Source organism: Tuber melanosporum (assembly GCF_000151645.1).
Source record: "Tuber melanosporum whole genome shotgun sequence assembly, scaffold_120, strain Mel28".
Lineage (NCBI taxonomy): Eukaryota > Fungi > Ascomycota > Pezizomycetes > Pezizales > Tuberaceae > Tuber > Tuber melanosporum.
The window spans coordinates 63,197-79,038 of record NW_003298778.1 but is presented as its reverse complement, the minus strand read 5'-3'; positions in this window follow the sequence as shown (position 1 = coordinate 79,038).

Sequence of the window (15,842 nt, the reverse complement as noted above, 5' to 3'; positions counted from 1 at the left end):
TAAAGTGAATGTTTTGTTCATGGTAAGGTGAAACCTTTGATGAATGGTATTATAAAGGTACCCCCCCGGTTTCCATGGTATTTGTCGGGGCGCAGTGATAATTGCGACTGGTTGGTAGTAACAGTTGCTAGGCACTTCGCATATGCGGGGTGTCAACAAACAGAGGGGCTAAGAGCATGTGCCTTGAGCCGCAAATGAACCAGTTGTTGTGGGGGTGGCAGGTGGCAACCGTTGCTAGGCACTCATTTTGAGTGTGGTAGGATGTCAACAAACTGAGGGGCTTCAAGCATTCCCCTCAACAACCTGTGCAGCAACCGGAACCCCACCGACGCCGAAACCGAGGAGCAATTTGGTCGTCTGCCGGCCATCCCCCTTTCTTTCCATTGTCCTCCACAGTCTCCCTCTCCCCTGCGTACTCTCATGCTAACAAAGTAGAGACATGTCCCACTATTCACGGCTTCCACACTTCCGACCCTCCTAGCTTCCGTCCGCCGGATGCTTCAAATCGTACAGTACGGTCTTCGGTGAGTAGTTGGGTTCTCTTTTCGTACAGCCTAGCTGACTAATATTCAATACAGGAGATGTAAAGCGCAACGGGGCCATCCTCCGATCCTTCCAACTATTATCACACATATCCATTCTCTATCAGGCGTCTCTTTCCGCCCTGGTATTCCCATCCAAATGTTGGAGGCCGTAGCTGCTCGGTATGCTTGCTATTGTTATCGCTCTCCGCCGTCCTTACTCGTAGCCGTTGGAAGGTCATCACCTACAGCTGCCGGAAGAAGGTTATGGTCGTTGGAAAATACGAGCATGGGAAGGAGATCGTCATTATCCGGTGTCGTTGTTTATGGCTGGAAAGCATGGAAGCCATTGGAAGGAAACAAGGTAGAAGTAGCATATGCGTGAAGGCTAGGAAGTAGTGAGAGTTCATTGAGAGGGTCTTTCCTTTGTTAGCCTGGGAGTACGGAACGGAAAGGGAGACATATGCGGAGGAGGATGGGGATATGTATAGTGACTGGTGGAAGGACCGGGGAGTCATATTTGATTTCTTATATACTCCTGGCCTTTCCCTTAGTTAGTCAAGTACAAAGCACATATCCTTCCTCACCTAAAGGTCTTGTTATGCGATCGCCGTATCCCATGTCCAACCGCTACCGTTCTATCGTCGCCCGTATCTGCGCTGTATTTCGCTACTCAAGCCGTTGAACGTGTCCCGCAACCTACCCCGCTGATGCGGACCCACCGTGCGAATGTGTGCTACAGGAACGTGAGAATGTACAATCCGTTCCAGCATCACCAAGCAGGTCATCGATGGCTTCCTGTTCCGACTTTTAATTTCCACATTCCCGATCTTTACGACTTGGGGCTGTAGATCCGGCCATTCGCCGGATCTCCGAGGTGGGGTGATGTGGCCCATCGCCCAGCTGTCGAGAGAGTTTGGCTACTAGCAGAGGGGTTATTGGCAGTCAATACCTCAAGAACCCCTTAGCGTCACAGGGGGTCACTCGTCTGGAGGGTTCGATTATCTAGTGTAGGGTAGTGAAGAGGGTGGTCCACCCGAGGTCTTAGGAGGCGCCGGCGGTGGCGGACACCGGCCTATAGCAGCGATATCGTCCTCGCAAGGCGGCACGCGATCAGAGCTTTCCGCTTCTACCGGACTAACATTATGGCAGAGGCCCGCATCGGTCACCCGAATTCCTAGCAGGCCCAGGCCTTTTCCACCAGTTCGCCACACCCCCCTTATGGGCGTCGCTGCACCTCAGAGTGGTGTTCGCAGGGACGCTCCCCTAGGCAATGGCTCTATACATTTGGCACTGCTGCGAACCCCTCGAGTAGAGTGCCGGCAATCAGGTCTGCAGGCCATCAAGCCTTTCGAATGAACCAGCGGAAATCCTACATATCACCTAGCTTCGATTCCCACAGATTAGCCTTGCGTGAGGTCAATACAGGTGCCACGCTTGATATTCATCGAGACTTCCCAGTAAAATACTTCTACAGCCTGGCGCAGTGTGGTATTATAGGCTACGATTCAACAGTTGACCTAGGTGAGGTGGCTAAGCAATGGTATTGGTGGCCGTGTGATATCTCTTATTGCATAATAATACGGTACCATCCAGATACTTGTATATTTTACAGATACGCACTGAATCATGTATTGGATGTCTCGGCGCGAACGGCATCCGGATGCCTTTGAACGGGTAGTAGAGCTGAATGAGGCTGATAGAGTAGACCACAGGCACGTCCCAATCCGGACGAGGAGCGGGAGAGCGGACGCGGCTATTATAAGGAGTACGAGATGCGCGGTAACGATCGCGAAAACCAATGGAATGGCCGTACAAAGCCAGTGATACGGCTGCGCGAAGCCCCGATTAGGAAGCTAATAGCTATATATCAATGACTTCTTCGTCCTCCCCAAGTCCCTTCATCTGATTAAGTCTCCTGTTCGGATCGGCCGCGAACCCAATGCAAGATGTCCCCATTTGTACTCAATGTTATACAGGTTGAAAAGCCATTTTCCATTGTTCCATGCCGCAAATGAAATAACCCATCCCATCCGCACTAGGGTCAAAAGGAAAACCTGGCTAGGAAAGGAAATGGAAAACGTGGAAAAGGATACCGGAAGACGAAAGGAAAATACAGAAAAGATCCTCCTTCACTGTCGCTCCCCTGTAGCTATAATCCACATCCGGGGCGATGGGCATGCTTAACCCCGAGGGGGTTCTTCTATTCTCGCCCATGCAACTGGTTCGTGTCCTCCAATTCGATTATACGCGCTTCCTTCACCGCCCCAAGGAATAGGGTTACCGGGGTGAGCATCGTAACTGGTCACACTTCCACTACGTCCGTGATGGGAGGAGAATCTGTTGTCACCGTCGTCCTCATCCAGGTCTTTATTAATGAGGGCATATTCGTCTTTAGAGCTAAAGGCATCCTTGGTAGCTTCCTCAATGTCATGCCCTGCCGGGCTAGGTCTTCGAACGGGGACGCTGTAGCCCGCGGTCGCGGTAGTTCCGGGCCAGAAAAGCCTGTATCAGGCTGATAAGGAACAAAATGGAACTGGGGAATGAATGGCATGTAGGGTGAGAGAGGGGGGGGGGGGGTGTATACCACAGAATCGCACCGAGTCCGACGGCTACTGAATCCACTACGGTGCTTTCCACTTTTGGTCCCCTACTCGTAGTGCCGAAGTGTCCCGTACCTGCACTGTGATTTAGTTCGATGATCTCAGCTGTGTTTTTTATCGCTCATCATCCGTCACCGGACATCCCACTGACGCATAAACAGAGGAGCAAATTGGTCGTCCGCCATCAGATGGGGCAGTCATTGTAGGCTAACAGATGCTGAGCTTTTAGGTCAACAGTATCACCTACGACTGCGTTCTGGTGAGGAGCATGTAGGTCCACATTGCCAGAGATATATGGTCGTCCAGTGGCATGAGGAAAGAATGGAACTGAGGAATGAATGGCAAGCAGGGTGACAGAGGAGGAGGGGTGTATACCACAGAATCGCACCGAGTCCGACGGCCGCTTGGTCCATCTTGCATGCTTCAGGGCTCCCACCGGCTCAATGGACATCCACCCCCCTCTGGACCCCACGCCTTTCGTCCTTCTCCTCCCCCTCCCCACCAGAGATCGCGCCGTTAGTGTAGCCAGCGACAGAGGGCCGCGAACCACTGGCAGAGAATCCACTTCCAGTGAATTTCCCCTTGGGTGTAGTAAGCGAGGAAACAAATATTAACCCCAATAGCCCTGCACAGGTGCGCAAACTCCTTTGTCCTCTGAAACCGGGATCACGTATACCAGCGCCGGAACTGCAAACTAACACTACCACAGGTAAACGGTATCGTCAGTTTTCACGACAGTGTGCAGGAGTGTAGATGGGTGCAGGCGGGGGACGGAAAAGCTCACCATTGCGAAGATGTATTTTATCGCACTACTCGCTGAATCCTTCGCAGACATGCTTGTTATAACCACCCTCCATTACCACCGCGCTCCATAACGCCTGAGTGATGTGTAGAGAAAGCTGGCCTTTACGGGGATAGCCGTATTCACCATGGTGCCCGAGTATTCGTTCTCCGAACCCTTTGGCTCTGCAACCACCGCCACATCACAGTCCAAACCGCACCTGCATTTGTGCTGATTCCTGACTCTCCTTGTCGTGAGGCCCCGGAGACCCTGACCCGAGAGTTGGAGTTGTTGAAAATGCTGCTCGGCATGCAATCGCTATCGGCCGATCGTTGGTATCGATATTGCCCGTCTGCACACATGCTATCGGCCGCTCGTACGATATCCTTTGTCGCCTGCTCGTGAGTTGTCGCCCGCTCGTGTGCTCTCGCCCGTTGGTATCACTGCCGTTCTCGTTTCTAGTTTCTATTCCCGTTATCATTATTTTTGTCGCCCGTTCGCTCGCAGCTGTCGCACGGAAGTCATCATCTGTTCGTGGCTGTAGGAAAGATCATGGGCATGGACGCGGCCGGAAGGAAGGCGGAGGCTGGGAAGTAGTGGGAGAGTCTTTTGTAGGAGCGCGGTGGCCACATTGGACGAGGCGGAGGCGTTAATGCTGGCCAAATCTGACGCCTTTCTAGGGATAGCAAATGCGGGGGGGTCGGTCATGGTAGTTGTATTTAACGTGGTAGGATCTAATGTGAAGGGTGTGTTTATCGTATTCGGAGGAGTGAGAAATGGGGATGGGCGGATGCGCGATGTCGGTTGTGGTATGATCGTTGTATGTACTCGTATTTAACGTGGCAGGATCTAACGTGTAGGATGTGTTTATCGTATTTGGAGGAGTGAGAATGGGGATGGGTGGGTGCGTGATGAGGTGAGAGGGAGGAAGGATGGATGGATGGTCTAAACCTGAAACCCTTCCGGATACTGTACGGTCTTGGCGATTGTCGGGTGAGTACAGTATAGTGGTTAATATACTTACCCATTGGTCTTTGTGATAACTTAGAGGAGGTTTCAGGATCCTAGTCTACCGCCTGTCTCATTCCAAATTTTCCGAGATCTCCTAACCAGGATTCCCAATAATTTTACACTGCAACATGTCCCACCTATCATAATTTTTTTCTAGATCTCCACATCACGGAATACTAGTACTGGATTCCAGCTGAACATTCACACTTTCTACAGTTCCAAGTTTTAACCCGATTGCACAGCATCTCCCTACCTGAGCAAAAGAAAAAGTCATTGCTGAGGCCTTCCACCACCTCCAAGCTTCTTTCAACCTTACTCTCTTAATACTGTGACCTAAGCTAGGGAAGGACAGAACTTTCGAAAGAAGATAAATGAGTACCGAATATCTATGACGGTCGATGCTAACACCTTTCCGGAAACACTCTCCAGTGAGGTCTTCCCACAATGGCAGGATTTCTTCTCCCCCTCTTTCTGCTCCCTTCTTTTGCTAAAGACCCACCGCTGCCCCCACCACCACATGGTATGATGTCCCCCCGTGCGGTTCCAGGATCTCCACCTCCGTCGGCATCCTTGAATTTCACAAACTAGGTGCAGGCCTCTTCTTCAACCTCCAAACTCTAAACCTCCCTTACCGGGAGGCCGTCTTCGACATAAAAACTTCACCCGCACCAATCTCCAACCTTTCTACACCCTTGCGAAATCCCTACACCTTGGCCATTCACTCCGACAGTCACACACGCCTTCCTTATCGCTAACAGCGAAGAAGAGCCTGAGCTTTCTTCACAAGTGCTTCACCCAGAACATAGACATGTGGGAACGCGCGGCAGGAGAAGCGGGCCAAAGCTAATGGCTCCTCTACGGGGCAGCTGTTTATTGATTGTCATGCTGCGTACCCGACCGATAGGACGAAGAAGCACCTTCTCGCCCGAAGTGTTCTGTACGAGGCTTGCAACTGGTTGGTGAAGCTGAATATTGTATTCTTTGGGAAGAGCTTGCAGAGGGCAGGGGCAGTCAGGGTCCCAACCAGCACTGAGAGGGTGGGGTGATTGGTGGCCGGGTGGGTGATGTTCTTTTGCTGGGCGGGTGCGATGAAGGAGTGAGAAAGATTCCGGCAGAGCTGGGGTAGGTCGATGAGCTGAAGGAAGTTTGGGGGTCGGTCGGAGGCGAGAGTGAGATAAGAAGGCAGAGGCGGAGGCTGAGAGCGGTGAAGATGCCGAACCGGTAGAAAGCATAGAAGCCTAAGTCGGCCATTTAACGGAAGAGGTTGGGCGCAGCCCAGTGTTCCCAAGCGTCCCGTCCGTCCCGGGCAGGCTGTTTTAGCGTGCCGGGCACTGGCGTCCGTCTTTCGTAAAGCCTGCAGTCTTAGGGGTTGACTACAGGTGCCGGCCGTCATGCAGTAGTACTATTCTAGAAAGCGTGATGCAAGGATCATTAAGGAGCAGGGGTAATGGGAAGTCATCGGCCGTCACCTGTCGGTATTTGCAATTACCTATAGATGACTACTGTCAACGGCCGTCACCGGTAGTTACCATTATTTGGTTTGTTTGACGTTTTAATTGGTTTGTTTGGTTTCGCACATGTGATCACTTTGGGTCACATGACTTGGGCCAGGAAGAATACTATATAAGGAGGCCGTTATGGTCGAGGAGAATAGTATTAGGAATACCAGGATCCGATACATAGGAATCATCCTAAGTAGAGTAACCCCACTTGGAATCGGAATTTCTGGTCTCCAACACCCCCCTCTGGCCTCCTTACAGTGCCCACATATCATCATACATTTCAATCTTAGTTGCATCCTGTGACTATAATGCTACATAATGGATGGTGTTGGAATAACATCCTATACGTTGCTGCCGTCCATCCGACTGGATTGTGTTCACAGTGTTTATGAGTGAGGACGTTCGGCTAGGTCTGTGATGTAGAATGGAGTGAATCTGTCAACTAGCCAGAGAGTTACTAGACTTGAAATATGTAATGTCTTCAGCATGTGCCATAGGTAACAGGATGTTTTTGCATGAAGTGATAGTATCCAATGATAAAGGATCTCAACAAGAGACCAATATATTCACATCCATCCTACAATAACCAGAAGAGTCTAGAACTCTGAGGAGCTCCACCACAGAAGCCAATGGACTTTATGGAGTGTTACAACTAGGTTTTGGAATATATTGAAGCTATGGGGGTAACTCCCAATTCTAGAGCAGCGATTGAAATCCTGTTACCTAGGGCAACCAAGCATTGCCGACTGAGAGATTATTTGCCAATCCAGTAGAATAGTTTCCTGTAAATTAGTAGGAAGTACATCAGAAAATATCTGTTAACTGGAGCCAACTCAGTTCGACTTGAGAACTAAGCCATAAGTCTAATGACTCTAATATTCGAGTAATTATTATTGGAAACAGCATGGTTCCTAGATTGTCATATCATAATTACCGAAGAGGGTGTGGTGATATTGAGGGTCTATAGCTGTTTGCACTTTTAAAGAAAACCCAACATTGCGAGTTATAATCAGAAAGGTATATAGTTGTATAATAATATATAGGTAGTCCACAAACAATCAGATGGGGAATATAAATATTAAAGTTCCTCTCAAGCTTTAGACATCATTAAGCAATAGCGAAGAAACCTTAATAATATAATATTGTTCTTATAATTATATCTTACTTTACATATTTTACTTTACTCTTAGTAGTTATAAACAAAAACGAGTAAATCTGAGCATTCCTAGACAATCTCCATCTACCAAAATGAATCTTAGTTGGCCTAGACAATTCTGAAGTCTATCAGGTTGTCTCTGCCTAACCGATAGGTTCTTCATGATTTGTTCTAAGTACTTTCCTCATTGTTGCCTTCACTCTGCCTCAGTGGTGAGCTTTTACGCTCACGAAAATCTTTTTCACTGAGTAGTTATCTGGGTTTGTCTAGTATTGTAACGATCCCTCCTTGGATGGTAAGTTCTTGGCGATGGGAAATGATACTTCTCTTCTGTTTTTTCTCCTTGCTTCATCTTACGATAATACTAGGCCTCTGCCTACGTTATCAATAGTACAAGACCTCTGTCTTCTATCAGGAACGCCTATCATAAGCTTTCTCTAACTCTTCTTCATAAAGAGCTTTCCTTGGCGTAATGATAACGTTGCAATAAAGATAAAGATTGTAAAGGTGTTTTATATTTGTTAAAGTAATAAGTAGGAAAAGTACTTAGAACAAAGCGTGAAGAACCAATCCTCCGTGGCCTCATTGGCCTCCTTATATAGTATTCTTCCCGCCTGTAGTCATGTGACCCAAAGTGGTCACATGTGCAAAACCAAATCATAACAAACTAGTCATGTGACCAAAGTGGTCACATGCTCAAAACCCATGACCTCATAGCGAGGTCATGTGCAAATACTCATAACCAATCATAACATAATAAGCAAGTCATATGACTCAACTGAGTCATATGCGTGAAACCCATGACCTCATAATGAGGTCATGCGCAAAACATAAATCATATGTGCATGGCTTACCCGCAAGGCATACTCGCAAGGCATACTCGCCAGGTGCATGTCCCATAACTCATATTTGAGCCATGTGCGAAAGTATCACAAATCCCACACATATCAAATCATATGACTTGAATGAGTAATATGTATAAAACAATAACATACCTGTGACTCATAACTATATGTCACATGAAAACCTTTTTCATGCCAAGCCACGTTCATGATATTAGCTTCCCTCCTCCTAAGCCTGATCCCATTAGGCTTTTTCTCCCAGTTTTAGTAGTTCCTGTCCTGCCGAGCGCATGGTCCTTCTCAGCTTGTAGAACTTTTCATCTGCTGTTCTCCATCTGACCCTTACCAATTCTAGGGTCAGATTCGCCATCTCAATTGTGTGCCGCTGATTATCGTTCAGCTGTCTTAGCTCCGTGATTGTTTTGTCGTTTGCCGAAATTGTAGCCTCGGCTTGGCCTAGTTGTTCTCGGAGTCCCCAGATTTGCCTTTGTAGGCTCCTGACGTCTGGTTCCATGTCTGCTGAGGAGTTTTGGGCCCCTCTCTCCCTGGACCATGTCCTTACGGCCCATGCCTTCCTGGCATTCTCCCCTTCCAACTCTTTCCTGCTTCCATCCTTCCGAGGGTAGAATCCCACAGAGATTTTCTGTGCCCTGTGCATCCTGCACCCATTTCTGAATCATTGTTGCTAATGCTTCAGGAGGTGGTCCGGGTGTGGACCACGCTTTCGACATTCCCTTGGGAACTATCCCGAGCCTTCTTTGTCGCTAAAATGTGTTTGGCAACTATCATCATAGTATACTGTCCATGACATGGCGTTATGCTGTGCTTGTTTTTCCCTCTCTCTGAGTTCTTCGTCGGTTGGACCCATGAAGGAGTATGCGGGGCTAGTTGGTGTGATTTGGCGGGGACTATCGCCCCAGCCCTCGTGTTGTTGCAATGGCGCAGGAGCCTTTCCCTCGCCTTTGTCTTAGTTGAATGTGATCGTTACCTAGGCTGGGCTTGCCTGGGTATCGCTTGTGGAAGGTTGAGATGGCATCTTGTGCGTGTTCAAAGTTGTGTGCGAAATAACAAGTTTTGTGGTATTTGGGTAAATATCCCATCCACTTGGCTCGATATTGGAGGTGACTGTAGAAGAAGCGAGAATCGACTATTTCGTCGAGCTCGTATTCTAGTTCTTCGTCGAGTTTGATCGGAGGAGGAGGAATAAGTGTTTGTGAGGGAAACTGATTATCCTTGTGTAATTCGAGGAGTGAGATGTGGAATGTGTTGTGTATTTGCATTGAGGGTAGAAGGTCAAGTTTATAAGCTCGGCTGCCCACTCTTTCCAGTATCCTGAATGGTCCTATTTTCTTGTAGTCCAATTTCTTTGATGGTTGTGTTATATGGATATTGTGTGGTATTAGACATACCATATCTCCTGGTTGTATGTTCGGATCCGGTCTTCAGTGCTTGTCCTATTATTCTTTTTGTCGTTGTTGTGCTGGACTCATTTCATATTGTAATGTCTCATATAGTTTTCCCATATATGTTTTATCTGGTATTATACCATTAATTGTATAATATGTGGTCTGACTTTGTAGATGTTGTCCGTAATTCGCGAAGAAGGGTTTCTTGCCGATCCTTTCTTGCTTTCCATTGTTGTAAGTGAATTTGGCCATTGATAACTCTTTGTACCAATTATCTTGTTGATAATTGACGTAGGCCCGTAAATATTGTTTACTTATTGCATTTACCTGTTCCATTTGTCCATCCATTTGCAGGTGGAACGCTGCGCTCATTCTGTTTTGTATCACCATTTCTCCGGTTACTTTCTTCCATATTCCTGATGTAAATAGTATTCCTTGATCGTTAATGATATTCTTTGGGGGGCTGTGAAGTCGGAAGACTTCTCGGAAGAATGTCTGTATAAAATCCCTCGTGTTGATATCTTTTCTGACCGGAATGAAATGACTCATTTTGGTCAGACGATTCACCACGACCAGAATGCTATCGCAATTTTCTGATGCAGGTAGGTTCGTGATGATATCCATAGTAATTGTTTCCCATGGTCATTCGGGAACTTCCTTCGATTTCAGTAATCCATATAGTGCGTATTTAACCGTTTTCGTCCTTTGGCATATGTCACAGTTTTTGACATATGGTTTGACATCTTTGCGTAGTCCTGGCCAATAGAATGACCTCATGATAAATTCTGTAGTTTTACCCATTCCTCCATGTCCTGCTATTCGGATATCGTGGTGTTGTCGTATGATGTCTGTTTTTATCTCTTCATTTTCTGGAATCCATTATTTTTTGTCGTACCACATGTTCCTATCCTTCCACTAGCATAAACCCAGAGCAATTCCTTTCATCTCTCTTTTTCCTTCCTTCAATGCTTCTCTTATTGCCTGAATTGTTTTGTCTCCTTCGTTTACCTTTTCAATCTCCCTTTCCTCAGTTGATGTGAATTGGATAACCTCCATTGTCTCGAAGTAGGTTTTTGGTAGTAGCGTTTGTGTTTTCTGTTTGATTCTTTCATCTTCTTTCATTTGTAGTTTGTCGCTTGCAATCCTTGTGAGAGCATCTGGCTTTCCACTCTCTTTGCCTGGTTGATATTTGATTTTGAAGTTATATTTGCTAAGATGTTCCATCCACCTTATCTGGCGGTCGTTCAGTTCTTTCGTAGTCATGAGCGCGACCAGATTTTTATGGTCGGTTAGAAATTGAACTGGATGGTCGTTGTTCGAAACGTATCTCCTCCATTCCTCTAATGCTTGAACTATTACTAATAGTTCTTTGTTCGCAACGTCATAGTTGCACTCCACAGGGGTTATTGTCTTGGATCGGTAAGACACTGGCCGCCATTTTCTATCGTCGCATTGTTGCGATAGTATGGCTGAGCATACATATTTTGAGACGTCCGTTTCGATTATTGTTCTTCGGTTTGGGTTGAAATGAACCAGTATGGGTGCCGATGTTAGATGCATTCTTATTGCATCATATGCTTTCTGTTCTGTTTTTCTCCATTCTCATTTCTTGTCTTTCTTTGTTAGGTTCTAGAGTGGTTTTGCAAGCCTGCTGAATCCCTCTATGAACTTTGGATAAAAGTGGCAGAATCTCATAAAGCATTGAACATCTGTTTTGTTGTTCAGTTTGGCCCAATCCGATATTGCTGCTATGTTGACAGGATCGACCTTGACCCTGCTTCGATTGATGATAAATCCGAGGTATTCCATTTCATCTTTATGGAATTCGCATTTTGTTGGTTTGATCTTCATTCCTGATCCTTGTATTGCAGCCATGATATTGCTGATATCCTTCTGGTGTTGTTGGATGTTTTCCAAGTAGATGAGTACATCGTCCAAGTATACGATACAACATATGTCAAGGTACTTATTGAGTACCTTGTTGATCCATCTCTGGAATGATGCTGGTGCATTGGTTAGCCCGAAGGGCATAACCAAGTATTCGAACATTCCGTGTCTTGAGGCGAATGTAGTCTTCTATTCCTCTCCTGCCTTGATGCGTATATTATGGTATGCATCCTTAAATGTCGAGTTTGGTGAAGTATTTTGCTGACAGCAGTCTATCCAGTGCTTCTCCAATCAAGGGTAGTGGATATCGATCTTTCTTGGTAACTGAGTTGAGGGCTCTGTAGTCCACGCAGAGTCTCAATTTTCCATCTTTCTTTTTGACGAATAGTATCGGGGATCCTCCTGATACGAAGGAGTCCCTGATCCATCCTCGCTTTAGGTTTTGCTCGATGTACTTCCTCAGTTCTTCGAGCTCTGCTTCCCCTAGTGGGTATAAAGTCTTGTGGGGAATCTCTTTTGTTTTTCGCGTTTTCTCGTCTTTTTCCAGCTGAATTTCGTGATCGATTCCCGGTCTTTGAGGTGGTAGCTCCATAGATTCCTCTTCTTGCAATAGGTTCATGAATTGATGATATTCCTTTGAAACCAATTCTTTTCATCCCTTTTTGCTTTGGTATTTCCTATCCTGGATTGCTAGTTCGGTGCTGATGTTGATTTTCACTAGGACCGCTTTTTCGTCTTCGTATATCCATTTGAGAATTCCTGTTGTATCTCCCTTTTGATAGTACCGTCCAAAGGCCTGTGCGGTGATCTTTTTGATCTCGATTCTTTTTGTTGTATCGGGCTCTTTTTGGTCCGTGCTTCCAAATCTCTTGTTTCCTCTTGTGGTTTCTTCCAGTTGATCTACTCGTGCAGATCCTCTTTGTTGATTTTTTCGATGATCAACTGTGCGATTCGATTGCCTTTTTGGACTTCATAGTTCTCTTGTACCAAGTTGGCCAGGACCACTTTGATTTCACCTATGTAGTCGACATCAATCACCCCTGCCATCGTCATGAGTCGATGATTGACTGCTAGACCACTTCAGGGTGCTATTCGTCCATAGGTGCCTTCTGGTAGTCCGATGGCTATTTCTGTTGCTATGGTTGCCTACCCATTGGAAGGTATCTTGATTCCTTCGTTGGCATACAGGTCGTGTCCTGCTGCCCCTTTGGAACCCTTGGTAGGCACTTTTGCCTCTTGGTCCAGTCTTTATATCCGGACTCTCTTATCTTGCTGCATCTCGGTGAACTTTGCATGCAAAGTTTCTTCTTCTGCTTCTCATATCAGTATCGAGTGGACCACCGGTAAACAGTTGAGACATTATGTCACACATAGTTCGCTTATAAAGGTCATCTTGTTCTCTTTCCAATCGATTGTCGGATTATGTTTTCGCAACCATGGCATTCCTAGGACGATCTCATGGTTCTTGAGATCTGCTACCTGAAAGGTTGCCATTTCCCTATGGCTGTCAATGTCCATAGGTACTGTCGCCGTATGGGTTATAGGACACATTGCGCTTGGCTTTCCATCCGCTAGGTAGACTTGTGTCACTTTCTTCGCTTCTTTGGTGTGGAGGCCGTATTTGTCGCAGATTTCCTTGTCGATGAAGTCTTCGGTGGCCCCAGAGTCGATCATTGCATATCTTGTTGTTTCTTCATTTTCTTCATTGTATATCTTCGTTTTGATCATCACATGATTTCCGTCTTCTTCTCCTCTTTGCTTGTATAGTGCCGTATAATAGTTTGCTAACTTGATGGGCTTTTCAGGTCCACATCTTAGGTCTCCCAGACCACCGTTTACTGGGGACCCTCATCGTTTGCCACCGCTGAATCTTCTGCGATCATTTCGCGAATGTTGCTCCTCTTTTGATTCTGGAAGTGATTATTTCCAGCAGCTTCGGTGCCTTGGTATCCACTATCAGGTCAGCTTCTGCATTCTTGTATCCGATGTCCTGCTTTTCCGCACCTTAAGCAGAGTTTCCTGTTCATTCTTCTGGCATATTTTTCCTTAAACAGGTTCAGAGCAGGTCCTGTCCTTGATTTGTCCAACTCCATTGGCTCGCCTGATGGTAATGCTTGACTTTCTCCTCGAACTGCTTGCGGTTAGAAGGTTCCATCCACATTCCTGGATGATTGGACCACCCTGTGTACTATAGTATTTGCTGAGTTGCTTCGAACCATGTTTAGCTCGCTTTCCTTATCGATGGCCCACCTTGTAAATCGTTCTACCGTAGCGTAACGCAAGTCGGAAATTCCCCATGCCTCTCAGAGTCTTTCGCTGCAGTTTCTCAGGAGGATGATGTAGAGGGTAGGATTATCAAACTTGGCCTTGTATTCCAATAGTCGGCATTTGTTCCATTATGCCAAAAAGGTTTGTTTTCCTTGTTGGAGTTTCTCCAGCTTTCATCTTGCTGTCTCTTTGGCGTTGGGATCCCCGAATTGTTGGAAGAGTGTTGCTTTGAACTCTTCGTACATGACCCGTTCCCTCTGTTTCCTTGTCCTGTGTTTCGTGTTGCTGCTAGAAATGCTTGAAACTGATTCTCAGTCATTCCAAGTATGCTGGTGCCTGGTGCAGGAGCAGCAGGAGCCAGTGGCCTAGGTACTGCTGATCCTGACATTCTCTTGGATCATGGAGTTCTGGCGGGAGAGCTATCGACTGGTGATCCTTTGTCTAGGGTTATTGGGCTTGCTGCTCTTGAGTGCTCTGCTGAAAGGTGATCTGGGGCATCGCTAAATCCTCCTAAGTTGAGGTTTTGATCGTCGATGTCGATATCTCTTTCCCGGTCTGGATTGAAGGATGCCATCTTGTATCATTTGGCATTGCATTAGGTGACGCTTTGTAATGTAAGGATCCCTCCTTGGATGGTCAGTTCTTGGTGACGGGAAACGATACTTCTCTTCTCTTTCTTCTCCTTTCTTCATCTTATGATAACACTAGGCCTCTGCCTATATTACCGATAGTACAAGACCTCTGTCTTCTATCGGGAATGCCTATCGAAAGCTTTCTCTAACTCTTCTTCATGAAGTGCTTGCCTTGGCGTAACAATAACATTGCAATAAAGATAAAGATTGTGAAGGTGTTTTATATTTGTTAAAGTAATAAGTAGGAAAAGTACTTAGAACAAAGCGTGAAGAACCAATCCTCCTTGGCCTCATCGGCCTTCTTATGAAGTATTCTTCCCGCCCGTAGTCATGTGACCCAAAGTGGTCACATGTGCAAAACCAAATCATAACAAACTAGTCATGTAATCAAAGTGGTCACATGCTCAAAACCCATGACCTCATAGCGAGGTCATGTGCAAAAACTCATAACCAATCATAACGCAATAAACAAGTCATATGACTCGACTGAGTCATATGTATAAAACCCACGACCTCATAATGAGGTCATGTGCAAAACATAAATAATATGTGCAAGGCTTACCCGTAAGGCATACTCGCAAGGCATACTCGCCAGGTGCACGTCCCATGACTCATATTGGAGCCATGTGCGAAAGCATCACAAATCTCACACATAACAAATCATATAACTCGAATGAGTCCTATGTGTGAAACAATAACATACCTTTGACTCATAACCATGTGTCATGTGAAAATATTTTTCATGCCAAGCCACGTTCGTGACAATTATCCTGGTATTTGTGAGTCGTCACAGGGTTGAGGGCTTCTCAACTTGTTTGTGTCTTGTTTTGTAGGGCTGGTTATCTCATGATGCTTGCACTTCGAACTATTTATCAATGTTGCTTATTAGCCCCTTATGGTTAAACATCTTTAGCTTCCACTCAATCGTCAACTTGTAGGTTTTGCATTCATTTAGGATGATTGAAAGTCTTGTTTAGGGGGATCACCTATGTTATTCTTTGGGCCAGCTCATGTTTGTCGAGTTTTAACAGAGTTCTTAGTTCTTGCAATACAAAATGCCCTTGGAATGGACAGATGACCTTCTCAGGTTTCAACATGTCTTACCTGTAACTGGTACGGGTACTCGGTTATTAGTTTTGTTTTGTGTTATATTTTAAGTATCGCTTTGATACTTTATTAGTTTTACCAAAATGTATCGATTGATACCTTTGATTAGTTTCATTCATGCCAGAC